The sequence below is a fragment of the Orcinus orca genome, chromosome 5, assembly GCF_937001465.1.
Source record: "Orcinus orca chromosome 5, mOrcOrc1.1, whole genome shotgun sequence".
In the NCBI taxonomy this organism is placed as follows: domain Eukaryota; kingdom Metazoa; phylum Chordata; class Mammalia; order Artiodactyla; family Delphinidae; genus Orcinus; species Orcinus orca.
The window spans coordinates 10,197,106-10,219,003 of NC_064563.1; the positions used below are offsets into that span (position 1 = coordinate 10,197,106).

The 21,898-nt window shown below is 41.5% G+C and overlaps 1 protein-coding gene across 2 annotated transcripts in view; it reads left to right on the forward strand.

The window, feature by feature from the left end:
- Window positions 1-4,493: 4,493 nt before the first annotated feature.
- SATB1 (SATB homeobox 1) overlaps window positions 4,494-21,898 on the forward strand; it is a 99,405-nt gene continuing 82,000 nt past the window's right edge. Inside the window, exon 1 of one of the 2 annotated variants that reach the window (XM_049710193.1) lies at window positions 4,494-4,634. The gene's annotated coding sequence lies outside the window, so the exon portion shown is untranslated. Of the gene's footprint in view, window positions 4,635-10,688; window positions 10,712-21,898 lie in introns of those variants that run through there. The other variant, XM_049710194.1, reaches the window with a different exon arrangement.

The following is a 21,898-nucleotide window of genomic DNA, read 5'->3' on the forward strand; positions in this document are numbered from 1 at the left end:
ATTTAAAATAAGGGAAGTAATGACTCGAGACCAAATTTCAAAGTTTGATAATGATCATGACATCTTCTGATAACAGTTCTTAAAAGTTCCTGTTCATTGTACCCTTTCCAGGAAAACAAGTCTTGAGAAAATACAGTGCATATAATATTAATAAATGTATAAAGAGTGACTTAAAACTGATAGGGTGCCACATTTTGGTGGGGGAGGGGTGGGTTATAGGGCTGCATTCAGAGAGTGGATGGTAAAAGAAACCACAGCATGTCTCCCTTTAAGCTGGTGGACTCTCTGGCAGCGTTTACCCTGAGGAGTGGAACATTTGGGCCACAAAGTGGCAGGAAGAAATCAGTTAGCTGGAGGCGATCATGTGGACACAAGTCACCATGAATATATCAGTTTTTAGAGCTGTGTACCATAGTTCTCCACTTTGGGGCACAAGGTAGGCTGCTCTGTTGGGCCTTGTTGTGATGATTCCATGGAGCCATGTCATCACTCTTGGACAATGAGTTGTGTGTCCAAATGATGTGTGTCACTTCTGGCCGCAGCACTTAAATACCAGTACGAGACTCTCCAGAGTGATCTTTATTTTTACCATAGCAACATGAAACATTCAAGGTGGCAACTGTTCCATCTGCCTGCGACCCTAAATGAGGAGACGTGGAACAGACCAGTAGACCTGCAGTGGACTCATCGCATAACCAAGAAGACAACCTTTGCCATTATAGGTCACTAAAAATTGGAATTGTTTGTTACTCTGGCATAACATAGCCTATCCTGACAAATAGAATAGATTTGCTCTGTTTTGCAGCAGGTGGCAGAACTAATGGCTGGAAGTATTAGGAAGACCGATTCTGTGCAATTTAAGACAAAGATGTCATAAAGTGTACAAAGACAGAACTACTTAGGATGTTATTCATTCACACAGTGTACACTGAACTCTACTCTGTGATAAGTATTCTTTAGATAAAATCCTTGCCTCTATGGAGGTAAGTGGTGAGTTTCCCTTCACTCAAGATGTTTGTATTGATGGTCCCTAAAGTTTTCACTCAACAAATCAACTTTAAAAATGCCTTCCAACCTGGAACTTCAGGATGTCTATTTCCTCCGGTCTAAAAAGGAAAAAAAAAAACTATTTAAAAAAAAAATTCCTTTGACTCAAACCATTTACTGATCTGCTGAGTTGTCTTTTCACATTATAATGTCATTTTCCCAGCAAGTAAGTGCCTTGCAGGCCAAGACTGTTTTATTCTTCCTTTGCATCTTTCTCATACTATTTAGAAGGTAATATTTTACTGTCTGTTCTCCTAGGAAGATAATGAGCTTTTGACACTAGCTATTATTATTGACCAATTGATAGGCTTCAGATTTAGTTGTCTTTCAACCATTTAAATTAGGTTTGGACTTGTTAAAAAAAAAAACTAGCAGCACAAACGTATTACCCTAATAACTTTCAGGCAAGATGATTTTTCCTTCTGAAAAAAAGCCTTAGCCCTATACTATTGAATTTGTGGCCAATTACAATATTTCATTAACTTATTAATCCAGTAAGTATTTAATGTATTCCTATTATGTGCCAGGGGACAGGGTTTACATTGCGTTTACCAAGATATGTTATTTCATGCACTGTACCCATCATTACATCATTCTACATTATAACAGTGACTATGAGTTCTCTGTATAAGACTATTTCCCCAGGGGAAAGCAAATTCAAAAGGTTGGGGCAAAATGTTCCCTTGGTTTAATGCAGAGGACCATATCACACCTTAAATTCTGGGGGCTTGGTTGATAATTTGGAGGAGTAGATGAGTACGTAAGAGTGTGTAAGGGAGGAGAAACAATCCTTTTTTTATATTTCGATTTCTGCTAAGCTTCAGTTCAGGCTTTCAGAATTGGAGAATCAGCTTCCTGCTTCAAGAAATTGCTAATAAGCGTAATTAAAGACCGAGAATTTATTCTTTCCATTCCAAACCTGATGTCATTCCCAGATGGAGATATTGGTACTAGTTAGGCAATTCAGCATTTTGGTAAATGAAGGCAGGAGGATTTGGTGTCTCTTGGACCCTGTGGAGACAGAAAGTGGTCCAGGAAGGAAAACTTGGGTTTTATTTTGTTTTGCCCATTGCAATCATTTATACCTTTTTGCTTTAGAACCAGAAGCTGAGGTGGGCACCTGTGTCTTAAAAAAACAACAACGAGGGGCTAGTTCTCTTAAAGAACGCTAATTCATAAACTTTCTACATTCTTATGTCTTTAGAATTGTCAACTCTGCATAAAATGACAATCAACTGAAAAAGATGGATAAATTCCAGTGAATTCAATACCCATTGATAGAAAAGAACAGGCATATCAGAAACCAGTGTGAATACAGGCAGTATTATCCTTTATTTAGAAAAACCACACAAAAATACAGCACAGTTGATGTACCGTCACCAGGACTTGAAAGCAGAATCAACCACTGTGTAAAAGGTAAAATAAGAGGGCACAGATATCAGGATTTTCCCAGCGTGCTTTATTCATAGACATCTGACAGAAGAGGACCTAACAGAGCTTTGAGGAAAAACTGAATTCTCAGCCCACTGCCACTTTCCAGGAACTTCACTGCAAAACAGTGCTCTGCGCTGGCGGGATGGAGATCTTAGCAATCTTCGTCCTGCTCCCATAGTTTCCTGCTCTCTAAATACAATTATTTATGGGGTCTTAATAAGAGAGCGAGCCTTGTGTGAAAGGAACTCAAAGTGCAGCTTCTAAAAATACACCGAGGCGCCTCTACCGTCCTTATTGTTACAAACTGACGTTCTGCAGTTCGAGCTTAACGACTACACACACACACACACACACACACACACACACACACGAAGAGAGAAAGTAAACACTGTGTTTTTTCTTTCTGCGATTCTCTTAACTTTGAGTAAACAGTAGTCATTTTCTATTGTCATACTCAGTGCGCATTTCCCAAAGACAACACAACACAAAAGACCTGTTAGCTCCCTTAGAGCTGGGGGTAAGAACGGCAGGAAAAGAAAGCAAAGTTGACCGAGTTCCACTTTCTCCTTAGCCTGGGGTCCTGAATCTCCAGTCACCTAGATCTTGCAGAGGTGTTTGCAGTTTCACTCCCCTTTTGGAAAGGTTTCCTCGCCCCTTCTCCTCTCCGAGTCCGCTGTCATTTAATCCTCACTTGCCCTTTTTGCTTCCCGCTTTTTGGAGAAATTGGACCTCAGTTTAGGCGTCTTTTGCCAATGGGTTGAAAAGAAGTACAGCTGCCGACGGGAGGATATTAAATAAATGAGCAGGGGCGCGGCATGGGGGGTCTGCAAGAGGGTCCCCTCCTCCTCTTTCTGCCACGTGCTCCGCAGTTGGGGTGCAGAGCTCCTGGATGGGGTGCTGAGCGGGGCGAGGGTGGGGTGAAGAGAGGTGCACCGAGCAGGTTGGAAGGGAAGGAGGCCCTCTAGGAAAGATCGTCTCGACCGAACACTGACGAGAGAAAAAAGCTGGCCCACATGCCCCTAGTGGGGAGCGATCCACCCCACGGAGGCTGGCTTGGGGCGGGGGGGGGGGGTGCGTCGGGGCCTCTCACCTGACTTCCTCCTCCGCTGGCACACAGCTACAATCATCCCCTTCCCGCTCCCCACCCCCCCCCAGCCAAAAAAAAAAGCCCAGCCAAACAACGAACAACAAGAGGAAGCCGCAGGCGGCTGGAGGAGGGGTGCGCGCGCTGGGGGCCCGGGAGAGGTGAGGGGGGGTGGTTGGCGGGCGTCAAGAACCGCGCCGAGCACAGCCAAGCGCTCCCCCAGGCGCCCACACTTACCCTCGCGGCCGAGGGTCCGGCCTCCGGCGCCGATCGCAGCGCGCGCCCCTCGTCCGCCCGCGCCCCTCCGGCCCGCTGCCCCCAACACCCGGGCCGGCGCGCTGGGAGGGAGCCTGGGAGCGGCGGCGGCGGCGGCGGCGACTCGGGCTCGGCTCGGCTCGGGCTCCAGCGCGCCCAGTGTCGCCGGCGGTCGCCGAGGCTCCACCGCCAGGGGGAGAAGCCGGGGTGGGTGCTGGGGAGGCGGGCCGGGCCCTCGCCGCCCCGCCGGCCAGCCCGCGCCGCACACGCTCCTCGGCGGCGGCGGGCGGCGGCGGCGGCTACGCGGGGTCCGCTGAGCCCCCGGGCGCCGCGTGCCCGGCCCGAGAGCTGTGGCTGGATGCGCGCCCGGGTTGCTGCGGGCTCCCGCGGGGGCCGCCCCGGCCGCCCCGGTGCGCCTCCAGACTGCGGGCGACGAGACCGCCTAGCAGAGAGCGACTCCCGCCGGCCCCTTCCCCCTCCCGCCCCCGCCGCCGCCCCCTCCCTCCCCCCGTTAACATCTCCTCCCTCCCCCCCTTCCTTCCCTCGGCCCCGCGCGCTCGCTAGCTCGCTCCTCGCCTCTCTCTCCCCTTTAAACGCCCACTTCGGATGGGAAAAGAAGACAACTTAAAGTCAAGTTGCAATTAACTTCCGCGGCAGCCGCAGCTCCGGCGGCGGCGGCACCAGAGGCAGAAGCCGCCGCCTCGGAAGTCCGACGCCGCCGCGCCCGCCCGGGAAGCTGCGCCTGGTCTCGGGCCGTGCTCGACAGCCACCGCCGCCCCCAACGCCCATGCCTGAGTGAGTTCTGCTCCTTTGCCTCTCTCTCTCTCTTTTTTCTTTTTGGCCCCTACTCTTAACCTTTTATCTCTGTCTTTCTTTTTTCGGAGTCGATCTAAACTTCACCGTAGCGCCCACCCACCCGCGGTGCCCGTCGTTGGGGCGACTCGGCTCCCCTCTCGTGGGCGCCCGGGGACAGGGGTCTTCCGAGCTCCTTCTCTCGCGCGCGGCCGGATCCGGAGGGGTGGCCAGGAGAGTGAGGGAGAGCACCCGGGACGGGGGACTTGAAGATGCCATTCGTTCTTTCTCGGGGTGTGGACACCCTCACACACACCTGCCAGACAGACCCTGGCTGAACAAACTCCTTCAGGTCATCGGTAGAACCCCTTTGGGAAGAGAAAAGGGGGATCGAAAAGACCGAAGGAAGCACACGGGGAAAGGGAGACCCTCTCTGTGCGCCCCGGGGCCGGGCGGAGTAGGCTGGGGAGTGGAAACGTTCCCCCGCCGGATCGCAAGTTAAGCTCAGCATCCTTCCCCGGTCCATCTGCGCCTTCCTCCGCCCCCCGCCGGCGCGGCTGGTTGGGAGCAGTGGCGGAGAGAGGGGCCTAGGAAGTTTGTGGCAACTCCTCCATCCCGGGAGCCACTCGGGCCCCGGGGTGTTCAAGTTGGAGCCGGGAGTTTGAAGGGGGCGGCAGTCCGCGTTTCGAGCCCTGGCCGGTTGTAGTGAGGTCGGTCCTGAAGGCGCTGCTGGAGGGAATGTGGGTTTGGAGTTGGGCTGGAGGCCGGAAGAGGTGCTGCCCTCTTTGCAGGGACAGAGACATCACAGGTGCGGCCTCGGGGTCCGCGCCGTGTCTCCCTCCTGCGGCCCCGACCCGAGCGTGGCGGCCTTCTCTGAGCGCTCCACTACCGAGGCTCCCGAGGCGGCGGAGCGTGGGTTTGGACCACCACGATGAGAAGGACAAAGCAGGCGGGTGGCAGGTCCGGGGAGTGACAGGCGCGTACCGGGGAAATCCACCGAGCTGACTCTTGGGGGCGACCCCAGAAGACGGAGAGGGGCTTAGGGCTCTTGCTGGAGATTTTGGCCCTGACCTTAATTAGAGCGTAGCAAATTTCACTTACAAGCGTCAACCACCGGATCGCCTCTCAAAAGTGCCCTGGTTGGCAGCTTGGACCTCTGCGCCTTTCCTGGGCGAACTTTCTCAGCAGCATTCCGGATTTCCAGGCAAATGCTGTTAAGACTTGGACTCCACATGGTTGTAAAGAGACAGAAAAGCTAAAGACGTCCTGTTCTCAGGAGAGAACCTTTCTGCCCCGACTGGCTGGGGGTCCATCCTGGGAGGCCAGGGGACCTGAGTTTCCCAAGAGGACAGAAGAGGGGGTAAGAATGAGTAAAATGCGACTTGCTGGGTGTCAAGATTTGTCCTAAGCAGTCCCTGAAATCTACAGTGTTTGTACTGCTGACAGAGTAACTCATCCCGCTGAAACTTTCTTGAAATTTACACCCAATCTAAAGTGGATTTTTCTGAGATGTCAGGAATTAAGATTTATTCTGTCGTCAAAAGTAGCTGGGGGGGGGGGAAGAAACTAAGACTGGAGAAAGCCAAGGTTGAGGTGTTTGCTCTAAAGACCTTTAATCTGCTGTGTGGTACTCGTGCTATGATTTAGCAGCGGTCCTTTATTTCTATTGCATATTATTTTAGTAGAACAGTAGTACATTCGTATACTGGCTGCTCCAGTCTGCTGGCAAACATTAGCATTCAGGCTTACATTTTTGACAAATGTGCAGACAGGAATAGCATGAATAGGCATCTTAAATATTAACAACCTAAGCATCTGTTGTGAAACAATTTTAATATATTTACTCTGTTTTTCTCACATTGTTAGAAAAGGTTATAATAAGCGCATAATCTCAACTTTAGTTAGCAGGAGTAACTGGCTGTATCTTTCACTACCTCTCCAAGTGTTTAACACAATCACCAGACATAAATACTTTAACTCGGTTAGGCACATTATTAAATACACTTTAGACAATGTGTATTCTATATAAAATGTAACAGTAGCAAAATATGTATCCTATTTGTGCACATTTTAAATGACTATACATTTTATAAATATACCGGGCATGTTTATTCTTCATCTCCATTTGACACTTATTACTTCATATTTTTCCTAATGGAAACAATATTTTAAATGTAGAGTTGTTCAGTCATATGTAATACATAATATGTAAACAGTAGCTATAAAATACAAAGCATTGTTAAATTTGAGTATGGCTGCATGTAACAAGATTATACAAGAGAAATAAGAATCACTGCACAATTTTGTATTCCTTTCTAAATAATGAATACAAATGATGGATGAAAAAAGAACAAATAGGGATTTCCTTCCTAAAGTACTAGTGCCCGAAAATGTGGGGGGTGTGGGTATGGGGGGACAAGGGTGGGGGGGAATGAAGGGAGGAAGCAGAAAAAAAAAAATATCAGCAGAGAAAGAAGACTTAAAGAACTTCCAAAAGTCTGAATAGTTATTTCCAGAATCAATGCATTCTTCATTTTCCCACAAGCTGAAATATGTAATAAATAATAGTTCTTTGTATGTAAAAGTATTCCAAAGGAATGCCTTTTGTTCAGTTGTTGTAATAAATTAATATATTCTTTGGTTGATAATCTACAAAAGGAGTTCTTTTGTCTCTCAGCATCTTAAACAAGAACGACAACAAAATGAATAATGGTTTATTTCTGCAAAGAAGTCTGTTGCCAAGCTATATGAACCTGCGATTGAATAAGATGATGTGCTAAATGATGGTTAGGCAAGTCTGCATTAAATTAGCAAAGACTGAAATATCTGGGAGAGATTTTCAATGATTTTTTTCATGTGACAGGTTGCGGATTGTAAATTAGGCCTAAAAGGTCAGGTGACAGGCACCTGTTCCTCATTATTGTTAAAACCTTTTGGTTACAAACACTGTTAAGCTAAATACAACATGGATATACAGCAGGGACTCTATAAAGCACTCTGGTGGTTTTTCATCTGCTCTGTAAATTTCCAAAAGGGCCATACACAGATATGCCCTTTACACAAACACATCTTTTCTTCTAAGACGTGTTGTCTCGGATGACTCTTGTGTCATATTCGTACCTGGGACTGATAAAGTGTATAAAATAAATGCATATGACGGAATCGATCTTCAGACTCTGTCTGGACCTGTTGTAGTCAGATGCAAAAATATTGGGTTTTTTGCATTTGACTTTTACAGTCCACTGATTAATGATCAGAATTTGTTCAGGTTTTAAATAGAAACCTCCCCAAATTACCTTTTATACTTTTTAGATAAGGTAAGTTCTCATCTTAAATGATGCCAGGAGATATTTTGCTTTGTGCTTATGTATAAGGAGAACCTGAGTTGCTCTATACTGTCAGAGCTTTGTGGTATGTAGAAAATGGGAAGAAAAGCACATTTTACATGAATGCTGTTAGGAAGGGTATCATCATTTGCTCTTCATACTTGCCACTTCTCTCAGGGGAGTTCAGTAATCTTTTGATTAGAATTAAAGAATGTGATCGGATTTTTATGAATGGTTTACCTTTAGATATTTCAGAGAGCAGAAGCAGCATACATATTGAACAGGCCTGAGTAGCACAAGGTTGCAAAATATGAAAGGTGCCAGTTGCTTTTAATTAGCAAAGGAGGAGGATTTTGAGTAAATTCGGTAACTGAGATGATTGAATTCTCCATTTAAATATGTTCTTTGTCTCTTTTGGTTTGGTATAGTTTCTGCTTATTATACTAAGTAGTCATTTTTAGCATTTGTGATCAGATTACAGAACAGTCATCCTTCTTGCGTTTCCAGTTGGTTTTCAAACTCCCAAACTCTGGGATGCTTTTAACAAATTGGTTTACATTTTGACAGAACAGAGTTAAGTTAATTAATAGATCAGGCACGAAAATCCTCCACGGTAGGGTGTATTTTCTGGTAAAATGAAAGTTGTGTTTCAGCACGATGAGCATCAGGCTTCAGTAATCTGTTCCTCGTGTGGAATGAACACTTCCTACTTCAAGCTAGCAGGCACCTACTGTTTATTTACGCTGCATTAAACTGACAGCTCAGCAATCAGAGGAAAAATATTACTTACCTTCCTGAAGTAAATACCAGCTTATAGGTTAGTGCACGTATTTATATTCCTGTCACCACTAAATAACGGCTCTGTCTCCACTTTAACATCTACCTGTACAATAATCCAGGGCTTTAGACTCTTCCTGGTTGGGGGTAGGGGTCGAGAGGAGTTTTCTTATCATTTCCCAGTGGCTAAAGTTTTAAAAAGAGTCATTTTATCTTCTCATGTTTTGTCCTGCGAGAATCAGTTGAAAGAAATATTATACATTTTTCCTTTGCATACTTCAACTATAATATCCAAATCCCCAAAGACTCCACATGCCACTTAAAATAGTCATCTTAGAGCAACCTCAAGACAAATATGTTCAGACACATTCAAGTGTACGTTTGCTAAATTAAACTCTCTACAGAATTCCAAAGAGATAACTTCAACTATTTGATTTCTTAAATAATAACTTTGATAAAGTGTCTTCTATTCCAAGCCATAGATGGAATGCTTTGGGTTTTAATGGAGGTCTGCAAATATGAGTATAAAGTGGGACACATTGATTGATTGATTAATACTGTTAACTTTCCTCTGAAAATATTCTTGCCTCCTTTGTCTTTCTGTTTAATCTGCCAACCGTGAATTTCAAATTTTTGACAATACTAAATGCATTTGTTGTTTTTCTTCTTAAGTTGAAAGCCCATTCTCTTTGGAGACCCCTAGAAACTTCAAAATACTGTTAACGTTGAATTCCAAAACTTATTATTAACTTGAGAAAGTGCTCGTTTTCGAGTATGCTCTGTAAGTAGCTCTTACGCTCATCCTGTACACACGGTTGTTAATCTCTAATCACATGTTCCATTGACATCAGAGCAGAATGTGGTCTTAATACAGCATGTAAATCAAATCTGTTACACAAGGTTCTTCTCTTTCTCTCCCAAAGAAAAAGTGTCTACTGTGGTAATTTATATATCATTCCTAAGTGTTATTCTCAATGGTAAGTCTATTTCAACTTGATGTCTTCATAGAGTGTGATCAACACATTAACACACATTATTTAGTACTTTTGAACTTATGCCAACGGTACCTTTTGCTGTTTACTTTTTTTTAAGTCTTTTTTAAGATCAGATATTTCATTTCAGAGTAAATAGATACAGATTGTGTGTATATATATTCAGGGTGAGATTTAGTAGCGTAGCATTTCTCCAGCATATTGGCCTATTTTTATTCTTTCAAGTTATTCTGTATCACTTCCACAGTTGTTGCTGTCTGAAGGTTCGTAAATAGAAATTCTCATCACCTCTTTCAATGGACTCTCAAGGATGTAATTTAGCTTATGTGGTGATCCAGTTTAGTTGTGAGAGATGAAAATTAGTTAACCGGTACCCCAGCATTTATGTCCCTAGATTCAGCTGCAATTTATTCAGTCCAGTTATTTGATGTTTGGTAGTGAAGTGTCTTGTAATCAAACATTAAGAGTTGGTTCAGTTTCCAGTGGAGAAACGATCTTGCTGGATACAACGTTTAACTGTGCAATATTTTATTACACTCATCACTCCTTGGAGAGCCTGCGTATTGTGGCACGAGTTGTGGCTGCACCTTAGGGGTGCAGGTCCCCCACATGAAGCGGAGATGCTTGCAGAAGAAGCAGATGTCAGGCTGCACTTGGTCCTGCCTTTGCTCGGATGTCTGTGGACCTGCATTTCCCTCCACCCCTTCCTTGGCACCCCTTCCCCCCAGGTGTGCAGGAAATGGAGGGCGTTGTACCCGGTGAAGTGGGTGGACTCTACCCGGAGCTATGACCTGATTTGTGACGTACCCTCAGAACTGCAGTAATGGTCCAGCTGCTTCACAGGCAACTGGTAACCACCTCATTTGGGGATGCTTCTGCCTTGCTAGCAGTGCCAGAGAGAACTTCGTCATTGTCACCTCGTCAAAGACTACTTCTTGAGAGCTCTCTCGTAGGGCTAGATTCGGAGAGCAGCCTCTGATATTTGGAGGGTAAGTGGCAGAAAAGTTCCATATGGGGAATCAGGGCTATAGCCACAGGGAGAGACCAGCATTTAGTGTCCAGGGGAGGTTTCTGTGTTGGGATGTTGCTTTTTCTCAGCGAGAGATGATTTGGGACCAGATACCAGCAGAAATTCTGCAGTGTGAATTCTACTCTGGGTGGTGAAATGTGGTAGAAAGCTCCCAGGAGAAATTACTAGATCTTCTTTCCCTGAGATATTTAAAGAAAAGGTAGTCAGTAATCTGTGAGAGGGGGAACTCTTTAGATGCAGTTTTCCAGGAAGCTGGGCATATAGTGGAGTTGATTGCTAGAGGTTCTTTTCTAGTCTTACTCCGTGGTTTCTGATATGCTGTTAAGAGCATGCAAAAGACAATTTGGCCTTTTAATGTTTATAATGTTAAGGACTTTAAGGTAAAAGAGGTTTTCTGTTGTAAATATTTTATTGTAATAAATACTATAAATAAAATAGAACCTAGTATATGCAGATATCTTTTAAACTTGAGATAGTCTTGAATATAGTGTGTCCATAATTAGCTGTTTGATGTTGAATGCAATTGAGTTTTCCTGTTCCAGTGAACCAGACAATGGAAATCACTGGGGATTAACAACAGGGCTATGTGATCATTCTTGATATAGCAGACCTTTTTTTCCTGTTCACTGATAAAAATATTTTATCAGTAAAGAAAGCACTCAGTTCAAATGCTTACAGTTTTAAATTCTAAAAGAATATCTAGAATTAATAAAATAATCCAAGTGTTTCTCACTATATTTTCACCAACTGAAATAAATGATACCTAGATGTTCTAATAGTAGACAGATTTCTCCAGGCTCTGAGAGGTTGGCACAATATTTTAATAACTGTGCTTTAAAATTTTTTTCTTAGAGGTGGGCTCTCTTTGGGGTAGTTTAAGAGGACTCAAAAACAATTTAGAACATTATCTTAAAAGTTTAAAAATGACAGTCTTACTTTGTAAGGAGTCATTGTATTTTAATAATACTGTACACATATTAGTGTTATTGGAGCAGTAGACAGTTAATTACAGCCTTTTCTGAGACATGTTAACTGTATATTAACAGTCATGTTAAAAAAGAATGATGTATACCCTTACATACAAGCTGCTGCTTGCTAGACTCTTTTCAAAATAGTCTTTTAGAATGTATGGAGTCAGATTTGGGGTCCAGAATTATCAGAATGTTTTCTACTAAAGCAACTTTATTTTAAAACTTTTCACCGGGATGTAAGCTTTTCAATTTTCTTCTTTTTTTTTCTCTTCCTTTCTTTCTTTGTAATTAGCATTGGCTTGATCACTTTTGCCAGTGGCTTTAGAAATCAGAGTCCCTCAGTAGTTTCAGCCTTCCCACATTGTATTTTGAGATGCCTACATTTTTGTTTTGTGATGACTTTGGCCAACATAAGCCATTAAAAGCTTATTGAGTTGATTTAGCACCTCTTAGTACTACTCTTTGTGGAATCGTTTTAGTCACTGTTTCTTGAGCCAAGCTATGTTTTCTTACAATTCTCTGTAACCTGATATTTAAGATACGTTTGAGCAATTGATCATAGCAGTAGTTCTAAGAATATTTTATTTTCCAAATCTAAAGCCTAGGTTTTTGCTTTGGCTTCTCGTATGGCAGAACAACGCGTGACTGAAACTAGTGAGGTTTAAAGCTGGACTGAGCCTGCCTTAGACAGTTCTATCAAATTGGTTAACTATTTGAACTCCCTTGGTGAATCTGGATATGTTGACCTTGTAATACAGCACTTAAAAATGCACTAGGATTCCCACTTTACAAATTTTTAGGTGCTGCCCTTATTTATTTCTACAAGGTATTCAACTACAAGAAAAAAATTCAACGTAAGGTACATGTCTGTGTTATAGAAAACAGTAGAAGCTTCGCAGTTAGCGTTCTGTCTTGCGTGGAGAGCACTCGTTAAAGATTTGCTAAATTAATAATAAAATAGTGAATTTAGCTTGTGCTGATATGGTTTAATGGGAAGAGACTTTCCTCTCTAATTTTCTGTTTTTACTCGGGTTATCTGCACACTTAATCTACACATGCCCGTGTTCTGGATAATTGAGTGTTTTTTTCTTTCTGTGCTCTGTCATTTTGGACAGTAGCACTGGGGTTTGTTTTATCCTCACTGACCTTGTGGATGAGGCAAAGTCTGTCTGATTAGGTTCATGGTCCTTTGGTGTTCAGTTGTGGTAACAACCTATTCTGGTATAAGCACAGAGCACTCCCTGGAGGTCCTTGCAGTTAGGCTACCATGTAATGGTTTTTCTGATATTCTGGGGCCAAAAATCCCATGTGGCCCAAGTCTGATTGACCTCTATCTGTTCTTTTCTACAATAATGATTTTTTTCAGGACCCCACTGGATAAATATCAGCCATGATTAATTGCATAAATAGATATTTTTTTAATTGTAGCTGTAGCCATTATTTTAAAATGTTTTGAGAGTTAGGGTATTTATATTAATGAAGATTTCACTCCATTCCTTAAGGGTTGTGTTAGGTGCATCTAAAACAGTCTGAAAAGTTCTGGCCATTCTATGAAAGTTATCTTTAAAAAAGACACTTCCTCTTTAAATTGATTTTCATGTGTGTGGCGCTTTACAAGACAGTGTTAGTTACACAAAGAAAAGTATTCCTGAAGCAGTACACTGCTGTGTGACCTATTCCATTATCATGCACATTCTGTCTCTTTAAAAACAGTCTCCTCTATTTGCCCTATTAATTGTTGATATGTTGCCATCCACGAGACAAAAATTAGAGCTGTAATTAAATAATCATGTGATGCTCCTTTAGTGCCAGTGAGAGCAAACTCATTTTTCCAGGCCCTGATGGTCACTGATTATTGTATTACTACCAGCTTGTTTTATTTTTTTTTAATGGTTCTCTATCTGTAGATTACCTAACTACTGTCCTTCTTTGCAAAATTAAAGAACATAGAGAACATTCAGCCAGTTAATTGGCTGGACGTCCTCAGGGATGTAAGGTAGACATACCTTTTTCTGCTTTTGGTCACCTGGTAGGTTCTTTGGGGAGGCTACATCAGTGGTGTGGTTGCCTGCCATTTCATTTACACTGGTGTTTTGGCTGGGATGGAGGCATATGGGGAATGCCAGGAGAATTACAAAAGGAGCCGGGTATTAAAATTCAGAAATGATTAAAATTGAAATAAAAGGATGCTGCTGCTTTGCCAGTACTCTGGCAGTCATAATGACACATAGAGATTAGTTTCCACCTTCATCTTTTCCTTCTTTTTCATTTCCTCTTGTTTATTGTTGACACATTTTCCTTATGTCTGTCTCCCGTCCCTGTATCGTTTTGCACTATTGTGCATTCCTAGTTGTCCCTCTTTCCTTAAGCATGGCGAAGCCTACTTAACCTTATTATAACAATAACAGAATAGGTTATTAATATTTAATATGCACATGATTAAAATTTCTCTCCCTTAAACATAGGTCAGCTGTATTATTATTAACTGGCATGTAATTTTTCATTTAAAATATTCTTATTCTGCCCTTGCTGTTTCTGAAATGTAGTCTACTTTCCTGGTGATTTAATACATAATGTTTAGAAAACTGTGGTCCGGCTAGTGAGAAAAGAACTTACCAGTCATGGATAATCAATTATGCATGAATTCAGATGTAACAGATGGAATCTGGTGAGTTAAAGTTTCCCTTTGCCTTAGTGGTTTTTTTTTTTTAATTTGTTTGTTTGACACCTGTCTCCTATATAGATAAACATCTAATGTAGCATGTGAGAAATTTCCTTATATATCTGTATATTCTCTTTAAAGTGAACTTGATTTTTAAAATTGAATTTAAGGGCAGAGAATTTCTTTTTTTTTTTTTTGTGGCCTTAAAGATGATCAGATTCTTTTCCAACACTTTGTAGGTACAGAACCGGGTTCTGCTTGGCTTATGAAGGGTAACTCTTCTACTTGGTAGAGGAAGAAGCAAGACCTGAATCTAGGGTTCCTACCTTTTCTCCACTTCTTTTCCCACTGTGTCATTTATCCTTTTTTGTAGGAGTTGCCTAATGATAGAACACTAGTACACTAACTCTGGGTTTTAAAGAATTTCTGATGAAAATTGTGGTTGTCTAGTTTTAAGTTGTGTGACATTCTCTTGTATGACATGCAGATAGTATCTGTGAACATGTATATCATGTTATGCTATATGTATATCATACGTACATGTATTCATACTAGGTTGTTGGCCAAACAGTTGGATTTTTCAAATCTATTGAGAATGCCCCAAGACTTGGCTTATATCTGAAACTACAGCATATGCCAGCCACAAAGATGCCTTTACCCTAGCTTGCGGTGTTGTAAATTCTTCGTGACAAAACCCCTTTGTGCAAAGTGAACCTAAAAGTTAGTTTTGAGAGTCTTGTTACCTCCACAGAGAGATAAGTTTAATTTTCATTAAATATGATATGAACGTGTAGTATTTTTTTCAGTTGCAGAAGTAATGAAACAGTGGGTATTGTCCATCTTTAGAGCAATTACAGTCTCAAAACAGTTACAAGCTGGTCCCCATCAAAAATTTTCATAAATATGCTGTTTGTTTCTCTTCCAAGTGTATTTATATATAGATAAAAAAATACAAATGAAAATAGTCTTTACAGAATAAACAAAAATAAATGATTAAAAAATAGCCTGAAGGCTCACTAGTTCTGTTTTTAAAATTATACTGCAGCATTATTTATCAACTTTTTGCTTCATATCAGCTGGAAAGTTGCACGTGTATTTATAGTCTACGTTAGTTATCTAATGAATTAAATTCCACAATAAACACACTAATAAAGAAGGCCACACCTGCAAAATAGGTAACTGGATATGCTCTAGCTACAGTTATGCTGTGAAACTATTTTTTAGTATTTTATTTAGGCTTTTATACCCAATAAGGATGTAATTTTACTTTGGCTTTACTACGTAATCATATTCCTTAGTCATGCATCAGAAAAATACATATATATAGGAATGAACTTCAATGAGATACAATTTATATATGAATTTCCAGTACATTAAAAATAAAACTCCATCATTAATATAAAAGTCCCTAATATAAAATCAGTAAGAATAGATGATAGGAAACAGAATATCAGACAATATACTGGGAAAAAAAAAAAGATGATATTACAAATTATTGCATGCAGAAATAAATACTTCAATCGTAATTACTATCACAAAAAAGTGACTGATAAAAATAAATCTGAAAGCCTTTTGGACTTTTTATAACAAAAAATGTACTCTTTTATTAATAAATAGGATCTAGAATCTTTATATAGAGATAGTTTATAAATTATTACATTGACTACATTTATACAGTTGTTTTACCTCTGTGGCTGGACTGCATAAAAGCGTCCTGCAGATGTTCCCCTGGGACGGTCTGCTGTTTCATGAGTATAGTTAATTTTTACTCATTTGAAAAATATCCAGAAAGAATGTTTGGATATTTGAATGTTGGATATTTGGAGTGTTTGGTTTTTGTCTATCCTTCCTCTTTTGCTAAGATACAAGAATATAGAAGAACATCTGAAAAGAGAACCATTTTCTTGCCTCAGAGGACCATCAGATTACCTACTTTGGGTGAGATCTTGGTCTCTCATTATCAATCTATGTTACTTATCCTTGGGTCAGGTAATCATCATATGAATTAATTATCCAGCATAGACTGGACTGTGCTGTCGGCGGGTAAGGACAAAGCAGTGGCGGGTTGGCATCAAGGAGGCAGTTGTCAGTGTGTTGTAGCTTATTGTTTTTCTGTGTGGCATGATAATATATGTCTGCCAATCTTAGGAATAGATGAAAGATTGTTTTGCTTAGTTTTGTTGTTTTCACATTTTTTTAATTGAGGTAAAAGATATATACCATAACATATGCCACTTGGGCAGTTTGTAAGTGGACAATTCAGTGGCCTTAATTACATTCACACTGTTGTGCACCCAGTGCACAGTCTCTTCCAAATCTTTGCCATCATCCCAAAGAGAATGTGCTTTAGTTTTGAATTACACTTCTCCTTCGCCTCAACAAATTTCAAGCATTATAGGGGTATTTAATCACTGTCCAGGTGTGTTGCACTTGTTTCTGGTGGTGGCTTTTCTTCCCAATGAACAACCCCTGTCCACTGCTTTGTGGCGATGGGCACAGCGGTACAAAATCAGATGTTGCCCGTGGCTGGTACTCTCACCCAAAACAATCTGAACCCAGATTCAGGTCTATTTTAACCTCAAACTCTTTTTCCCTTTAAGTAAGCCGAGAAAGATTAAAATAGCATTCACATCACTAAGATTTGGTTGATATGTCTTGGCTAAATGTTGATTGGGAACAGTTCCTGTTTGACTTCATTGGAATTCAAATCCCCTGAGCTTCCTGAGAGTACCACACAGCAGCTAGGTGCCCTGCCACTAGCTCTTGGGCACGGACAACGTGAACACTTCACTTCTGCTTAAGTGCAATGACTAAGTCTAGAAATGAGTTAACAGTTTTCAACTGTTGCAAAGGGAGTCCCACTCCAGGTTGAAATTTTCTGGGAGAAAAAGCCTGCTGGACTATGTTGAAGAAAAAAAGAAAAAAGAATTAGAGAAAACTGGGATGGTTCTGGCTGCAGTAAATAATAGACTGATTTTGGAACTTTACTTCCACGTGTAATTTTGTGTTTAGTCGCTTATGTCTGTGATGATAAATCATATACTTGCATAGAATTTCTGGCACCCCCGTTAAGCCTCACGCAAGTGCGCAAATGCTAATTTTTCATGGTTCCTCAAACAGCAGACTTTTATTCACCAAATCAATGATCTAATAGCTTGCCCCCTACCTTTTTTTTTTTGTTTGAAGCAAGTAGCTTGCCTGCACATATATTTCTTAAATTTGGGGGTGAGTGCTGGTTCCTAGAAAAGCCTTAACTTTTCCAAGTAACCCCAGGATCTTCATCTCACTTGAGGATGTCCTAGCAGGTATATTGGATTTCCTGTCTTCAAAACATTACCTAATCCAATAGATGCCAAACTTGGCTGTACACTGGAATCGCCTTGGTAACTCGCAACCACTGCATACCTGGCTCCTACCCGTGGCAGTGGGGTGCAGCCTGGACATCTGGGTTGTTGAAGTAGCTCGCAGGTGATAACATGCAGCAGATTTGAGGAGCCACCGGACTAACTTCTGATCTTGCACCTGGCTTTACCACCCAAGATTGCAAGAATCTTTCTAAGATTCTCACCAGCATTCACTTGTAAGAGCAGTTCCTGGATTCCTTTCCCTGAGAGGGCAGGCACCGTGAGACACTCCTGGAATACAGACAGGAGTCCACCCTCAAGATGTTGACAGACTTACACTTGGGAGGGGCAGACATGTAAATCTGAAATGCCACACTGGAGGACAGGGGCTGGGATGGGGCATCGAGAAGGAAGTAGCTAATAGCTGGAGGAGGCTTTGGACAGAAGAGGTGCAATCCAGCTGCATGTTAAAGGATGTGGCAGAGGGAGAAGCGGGAGGGCGGGCACTCAGAAGCAATGGGGAGAAGACAAGGCAACCTGAAACTCTTAAGTAATTTGGTAATTTGGCGATAGCTACATAACTATGGGAAGGTCTCAAGAGCATTGCTTTTGGAACCTGGCCCCCTCCCTACTCAATTTTGGAGCTAGTTCTAGATAGAGATGCCAGTTTTCATGGAATGATTACCACTGTACCTTGTCAAGGTTATGCTCCACACTGACATCTGTGGAAGGAAAGGTAGCTTTTTAAAAAAATTTGTCCAATCAATTCTTGCTTTAAAAAAGGTAATATTTCTGGGTGAAAGGACCCGATAGCCCATCAGGTTCTAGAATCCAACTATAATGGCTGCTCACTTCCCTTAGCCCACTCTCTCCAAACTAACTTAAACATTGGCCTTTCTTTGCTTAGCTTTAATGCTGACCTTTGTCTATTAAAACCATAATCCAAATGACGAGTGGGTGTTTACATCCACCTTAAAGTAATTAGGAAAACAACTTTTGATCACTCTCAGTCTGACTATAACTGAAACCCCATGTATTAGGGAAAAAACAAAAACAAAAAACCTTAGGCCCCCTATTTAGAGTTCTTTATTATTTCTCCTTTATCTCTCCGGAAATATATTCAAGCCTTTTGCTATGATTTTCTGCAGTACACCATTATTTGTTTGGTGTTTGGATGCCCACCCGGTTTGCGTAGGTATCTACATTAAAGCTTCCAAAAAAGCCATTTCTAATGGCAACTATGCTTATTTAACGTGGGGGTGGGAGAGAGGATGGCAAGTGATTCTGTGGTTTTTAGCTTCAGCTATGAGCTATTTAAATGTTCATGGAAAGCAGCATTTGGGGTAACTGCATATTATTCCAAATGTACTCTAGGACCCTTTCACATACATACAGGTCTAGAAAGTTGTCTTAAATCTGTGTGCAGCGGTACCCTATTCTTATTCCATGCAACCTTACAGATCTATGGGCTCATTCTAAAGTGGAAAATGGGGCTTCCCTGGTGGCCCAGTGGTAGAGAGTCCGCCTGCCGATGCAGGGGACACGGGTTTGTGCCCCGGTCCGGCAAGATCCCACATGCTGCGGAGCAGCTGGGCCCGTGAGCCATGGCCGCTGAGCCTGTGCGTCCGGAGCCTGTGCTACACAACGGGAGAGGCCACAACAGTGAGAGGCCCGCGTACCGCAAAACAAAAACAAGCATTAAATAAATAAAATAAAATGGAAAATGACTTCAATTTGGACATGATTAGAATGTCTGAAAGCCATTCAGCACCTCTAAGACTCCTCCTGGCTAGGTCCTGGATTTACTTAGTCATCTTTGATAGAAGTTCTCCAGATAAATGCTGTCCGATAGAACTTTGTGCGATGGTGGAAGTGTTCTATAATCTACACTGTCCCATAGGATAGCCACTAGTCACATGGGGCTATTGGACACTTGATATGTGACTGAGGAACTAAATTGTAAATGTTACGTAATTTCAGTTAATTCACATTTCAATGATATAGCCACTTTTCCCTCTGCTAACTCCATCTCACTTCCGCAATCTCTAAAAGGAATTGTCCTTGCAATTAGCTGTGGAATTTGGTTGCAAGTGACACTGTGAGCGTTTGGCTCTCATTTATTTATTCAGAATGTAAATATTGCAAGGACGCTGTACAAATCCCTGGTGATAGGGCAGTGAGCAAGACGCAGCCACTGCTCTCATAGGGTTTACAGTCTAGTGTGGGAGATATTTATTAAGCCAGTAATTATCCACATTGTTCATTGATGATAACTGTGACAAAGGAGAATTGCCAGAGGCTATGAGAGTGTAAAATGGGGACCAGACCTTCTTGTAAAATTAGTCAGAAAGTTTAATCCAGGGTTCTGTTTATTCACTAAACGCGTGAGCCGGCTTCCCTTCCCCAAGTTCAAGGCTAGGTCAGGCTGACTGCAGGACCCAGAGCTCTCAGAGTAGGGCAGCTACCATGTGCCATGCCATGACCTCCAGAGATGCGGGGTCTATCTGATTCAGCTGCATACACACACACACACACACACACACACACACACACACACACACACACACTGCAAACTTCTGAACTTGATCAAATAGATCCTCTCCCCAAGCTATGCAGTTGTGATGATGTCAGTCACAGATAAGATGTGAGAAGAAGGGTGCAGATGTTTACAGGATATTGCATTTCCTCTCCTATATATGTTTTGACAAAGTTGTTTGGGCTCCAGCCCCAGTTCTTTTTTCCTCTCTGCTCTTACAAATTTATATTTGGTCCATTCAAGAAACGATGTGGAAATCAGTCCTGACATCCCAGACAGACAAAATGAGACACATGACAGCAGAACATATGGCCCAAAGAGACATCCTTATATGGCCAACACAGACCGTATTCCCAGAAATTCATATATGGAAAACACCACCTGCAGCTAAAGCCAAAAAACAAAGAGTTGACACGACAAAAAGAGCAATATGCCACGTAAAATGTGCTGTTTTAAGAGTGTGGAGAGATAGCCAACAGTATTTGAATTAAAAAATTTGAAAAAAAAAAAAACCCACCATGTCCTTAGAAAGTGCTAATGGTGGTAAGCACTGCTTTGCTAACACAGTCACTGGCGGAGCTGTCATATCTTAAAAACGTTCAAATTCTAAATACTTTCTCTGTTTATTACAAATGTATGTGCTATTCAGAACTCCGAATGTGTTTTAATGCTTTCGGATATCTGCCTGTATATTTATCTTAATATGTTGCCATCTGAAACATGCTGTAGTCCTTTTATTATTCAACTTAAAAAAAAATCTTGTCATCTGTTAAAATATTTTATCTCTGCTACCTTTGTGTAGCCAGTCTGAGTGCCTTTTTCTGTGATAAAAAACTGATGCACTGTTTTAACTGTACACCCACATGTTAAATAGTTCATGTATTTGACTTGCAATATTTCATGTTCCTGAGGTTTTCTATTTTCATAGCTAGATTTATTAAGTTTAACTTTATTCAATACTCTCTTGCATCTTTGTTGCCAAATTTAAGATGCCTGTGTAGAATAAAATTGATGCCCCCCTATTATGATAGTTTATTTTCACATATGCCTGGAAAGGTGGTATTTTCCTAATTACCTTTCTTTCCTTCTTCTTTATTTTAGAATGAGTATTCTAAAGGAGTAGATAATATATAGGAAGTTCATCAGTGTACTGTATCACTTGGAGGACATAAACCTCGGTGCCATTTTACTTGTGTCATTTCTTATATAGTTCCTAAATAAAGAAATTATTGCTTGGGGGAAATTAGTTATGTATATGTGATTAACAGATTTGTAATTGTACTATATTGTTTTTTTAAAAATAGTAAAGTCATTATTAGATGTCTTTATCCTCATTTATTCTGTTTATCATTTTCCAAGGCCACGTCCGTCCTTACTACACATTTTTATGTTTTGTGTTTGAGAATTAGCTTATAATTCCTGGATAGAAGGTGCTATTCAAATTTAAAGATTAATATTTGAATCCCCACATCATTAGGAGGCTAAGGCAATCAGGAAACTTTTTGTCTTGTTTATTTGTGTAAATAATGGGATAACCATCATTTACAATATTTTATGCCAATGTGTCTTAATATTGATATTTTCAGTCACCCTTTTTTAGTCTCCTTTTCTCTTTGCTCAAATTTTGTTTTGCCCAACAGCTGTCTTC